Source organism: Lathyrus oleraceus, chromosome 6 (assembly GCF_024323335.1).
Source record: "Lathyrus oleraceus cultivar Zhongwan6 chromosome 6, CAAS_Psat_ZW6_1.0, whole genome shotgun sequence".
Classification (NCBI taxonomy): Eukaryota; Viridiplantae; Streptophyta; class Magnoliopsida; order Fabales; family Fabaceae; genus Lathyrus; species Lathyrus oleraceus.
The window spans coordinates 268,875,374-268,880,364 of record NC_066584.1 but is presented as its reverse complement, the minus strand read 5'-3'; positions in this window follow the sequence as shown (position 1 = coordinate 268,880,364).

Genomic DNA, 4,991 nt, shown 5'->3' with positions numbered 1-4,991 from the left:
CAAGACTCCATGTATCTTTGCAAATTTGAAATTGCTGATATAAATATTGGAAAAAGGGCTACATTGAACATAATGACCATTTCTCCACCAACTCTGAATCCAATGTATTTGAAGCTTCAGTTGACGATGACTGAGCGAGAATCTTTGACAGATGACAGTTGTAGAACAAAGTCTGTTCAGGATGCAGTTACTTGCCAAATCCCTAATTTTTGCCTAGATTGCCCCAAGGTGAGGTACTCAATCTAGCAGGATATATATATTCATTTTTTAATGTCTCTAACTTTTTCCTGGATTGCCCTTTCGGGTTTTCAATCCACCGAGACGCTCATTTTTGCCTAAGCCGCCCTTTCAGGTTTTCATTTTAGCGAGCTATTCTGCTTTTATTTTTAGGAGAAGTATTTCTTGACTGCATTTGAATTCACAGGACGAGTGAAATCCTCCCCATCCATAGTTGTAAGTATCAAAGCACCGCATAAAAAGGCTCTCTTAACAACATATGGATTTTCATAGTTTGGTCATAACGACTCTGAACCCATTCAGCCTCAGTCAACTTGCCTTCCATCAAGACACTCAATGATGGGATCTCAACCTCCACGGGGAGCACAGCCTCCATGCCATATACAAGGGAGAAAGGGGTTGCCCCTGTTGAAGTGCGGACAGATGTATGATAGCCATGCAAAGCAAATGGCAACATCTCATGCCAATCTTCGTACGTAACAACCATATTCTGGATAATCTTCTTGATATTCTTGTTAGAAGCTTCAACAGCCCCATTCATCTTGGGTCTATAAGGAGAAGAATTATGATGTGCAATCTTGAACTCGCTACACAACTCTTTCATCATCTTGTTGTTCAAGTTAGATCCATTATCAGTAATGATCTTGTCTGGGACACCATAACGACATATGAGTTGATTCTTAATAAACTTCATAACCACCTACCTAGTCACATTCGCATATGATGCCGCTTCAACCCACTTGGTGAAGTAATCAATTGCTACAAGGATAAAACGGTGACCGTTCGATGCCTTTGGCTCTATCATGCCAATCATGTCAATTCCCCACATGGAGAAAGTCCATGGTGAGGAAATAACATTCAGAAGTGTCGGGGGAATATGAATCTTATCCGTATAAATCTGACGCTTGTGGCATTTCTTCACATATTTGCAGCTGTCAGACTCCATTGTCAGCCAATAGTAGCCTGCTCTCAACATCTTCTTTGCCATAGCATATCCATTAGAATGAGTACCAAATGAACCCTCATGGACTTCAGTCATTAATAGGTCTGCTTCGTGTCTATCCACGCATCTGAGCAGAACCATGTCAAAATTCCTCTTATAAAGCACATCGCCATTAAGGTAGAAACTGCCAGATAATCTCCTCAAAGTCTTCTTATTTTTAACAGATGCCCCACGCGGGTAAGTCTGACTTTGAAGAAAACATTTGATGTCATAATACCATGGCTTATCGTCTTTCACTTCTTCAACTGCAAATACATGAGCTGGTCTATCCAAGCACATCGCAGTAATATTGGGGACTTCATTCCAATATTTCACCATAATCATCGAAGCAAGTGTAGCAAGAGCATCTCCCATCCGATTCTCGTCTCGAGGAATATGATGGAAGTCAACCTTAGTAAATAAAGTTGAAATCCTCCTCGGATAATCTCTGTATGGGATGAGGCCAGGTTGATTCGTTTCCCATTCACCCTTAATCTGATTAACAACAAGGGCCGAATCACCATAAACATCAAGATGCTTGATCCTAAGATCAATACATTCTTCTAAACCCATAATACAAGCCTCATACTCCGCCATATTATTCGTGCATTTGAAAGTTAGCCTTGTTGTAAAAGGAAAATGTGTGCCCTAAGGAGTAATAATCAATGCCCCAATACCATTTCCATATTGATTAACAACATCATCGAACACCATACCCCATCGGGAACCAAGCTCTGGCCCTTCATCGAGTGTAGGCTCGTCGTAATCTTTCATCTTCAAATACAGAATCTCCTCATTTGGGAAGTCGTACCGAACAGACTGATAATCCTCAATTGGTTGATGTGCCAAGTGGTCAGCCAAGATACTACCTTTAATAGCTTTCTGAGCTCGATACTCAATTTCATACTCAAACAACAGCATCTGCCAACGGGCAATCCTCCCAGTTAAAGCAGGCTTCTCAAAGATATACTTGATGGATCCATTTTAGATATCAACCAAGTCGTATGATTCAACATATACTGGCGTAAGCGCTTAGCAGCCCAAGTCAAAGCACAACATGTTTTCTCAAGCATTGAGTATCGAGACTCACAATCGGTGAACTTCTTACTCAGATAGTATATAGCATACTCTTTCTTCCCTGATTCATCTTGCTGACCCAATACACAACCCATAGAGTCTTCAAGAACGGTCAAGTACATAATCAAGGGTCTCCCTTCAACAGGCGGAGACAGAATCGGAGGCTCGGACATATACTCTTTAATATTGTCTAAGGCCTTTTGGCAATCCTCGGTCCAATCATGACATTGATCTTTCTAGAGGAGCTTGAATATAGGCGCACATGTAGCAGTCATGTGGGATATAAATCTCGAAATATAATTCAAGCGGCCAAGAAAACCTCGGACTTGCTTTTTAGTTTTGGGCGCAGTATAACACCCCAAAATTTGCCCTCCTCATTCATGCATTCATTTAGCATTTCATATTGCATTTCATCATGTCAATCAGAGTTAGATCAAAAAAAAAAAAAAAAAAAATGAAAAAAAAAAAATTTTTACAAAAAAAAAAATAATAATAAAAATTTTTGGACTTGGGTCTCTCTCATTTGAGCCCACAAAACCATGAAATTCAGTCTATAAATACCAAGGCTTCACTTGAGAGAACACAGAACAAAGGGGGATTTTGAAGAGAAGCAAAATACTCTGAGGTTTCCTTGGAACAAAACCCTGAGGAAAAAGATAGTGAGAGAAGACCTAACGGAGTTCAGAGCAGCCTCCAAACCCCGAAGGGAACTCAACTACACAGAATCACCTCTGCCTCACATAAACCCTGAAGATTGTTTTGTAAACCTCACGGGTGCAACTCAATTTCAATCAAGCTCTCCAATCAGGTTTGCCATTATTCCCATTACCTTTGCCCATGGGTTTAATATGTATATGAATGTATAAACAATGCCTTGAGTGTTTAACCGTTTAATTCTTGAGTGTATGCCACAGGGTTTGAGGTTTCTGAAACCATACTGTTGATCATGAAAAAAATGCTTATGGTGTTTCACTAACCCTTTTGTTGAATTTTTGTGAGGGCTCACATGACTTTTGCAGGGATAACTTGCGTGGTTTCCCACTTTATTTGTGGGATAACCCCTGGAGGTTCATTCCGATTACCTGTACTGACTCACTTTTCTTTGATGGCATTAGCTTGGAAGGATCTCAGGGTTTTCCATTCCTCTAATTGCTGTTACTTCGGATCTTTATCCGCGTGGTACTTTTACATTTTTCCCGCATTTTACTGCTTTCCTAGATGGAAGACCTCGATAGGAGGCAACGTTTGAGCCCCTTGGTGGCATTTTACTTTGGGATACATGTTTTGTGTTTTGTATTCATATCCCTGCAGGTAGCGCGGTTCCTTCGTCAAGGACTGCCCTGTTTGCCCTCGAGCATCCCAAACCCTAAAACCCAAAGCAACACATTTACTCCTTCTACTACAGGCGAGTAAGTCTCCGAAGGTCGAGCATCCGGTAGATTGCGTAGTGACGTCGTTCGCCCAAAACCCAATCCATAACCCCGTAGTTAGCCGAACTACGTTTTGCTCTGATTCTCAGGCCAGATGAGATACGTAGGCATAAGACGCGATGTCTTAGCGAGCACACATCCCCCAACCCATAGGTCAGCCGAGCTACAAAGACTCTGATTCTCATATTCAGATGAGATACGTATGCAGTGGATGCGACATCCGCGCGAGTCATTTTCATTTACCCCTTTTTTTTTGGTAAACAGCACAAGATAAACCCACACCCTTTAGACAAGAACTACAAAAGTGGATCCCGTAGAGTACTACGGATGCGTAGGGGTGCTAATACCTTCCCTTCGCATAACCGACTCCCGAACCCAAGATTTGGTTGCGAGACCCCGTCTTGTCCTTTCCTTTTTCAGGTTTACTTCGAGCGTTTCCTTTCCCTCCTTTGGGATGAATAACGCACGGTGAAGACTCTTCTGTCTTTTTCTTTCGCCAGTTGTTTTTTTTCGCACTGTATTTTTCAGGTTGCGACAGCTGGCGACTCTGCTGGGGAAAAAGAAGTTGACCTCTTGCTGGTCCATCTTCCCTAAGCGAGTCCCTCCTAGCTTTTGTAGTTTGTTTATTGGGTGTTCATCCTTTTGTACGGTTATTTATTTACCTGCTTTACCCTATTGCATTGTGTACATATCATTGCTTTATCTGTTGGCTGGCTATGGCTGCTTGGTGATCTTTGTGAGATGAGTTCTATACCCGAACTCGAGTGCACTTAGGATAGGAGAATGGCATAGTCCTGTCGACTTGTGTGGAGTTATTCCTTAGCGAGTTGACTTGCAAGCCCATTCACTTGGTGGAGGTCATGTTGAGATCAATAATGTCACATAAGTAAGTTGTGGTTAGACATTACTTGTTCCAATATAGACCTTAGAAGCCGAGGACCTTAGTTTACCAAACCCATCTTGGCCTATTCGTAGGACGTAGTGCGAAAGTCGTTCAAGTGTAAGATTTGATACGATTGTTACGCGATACTACACTCATAAGAGTCTCTCTTGAGAATATTGTTGGAATACGAGTAGTCGTTCCTCTGATAATATCCGAAAGATGGGATTATGACTATGGGAACCTTTTGTAGAACATGTTTGGCAGGTTTAAACCTTAGTACACTCCTTTTGGGTGGTTCTTAACCTAAACTCCATGCTCGTGACTTGCAACAAACCCTTGATTCATGGTTAATTCGATCAGGTATCCTTAATATCAATGGAAC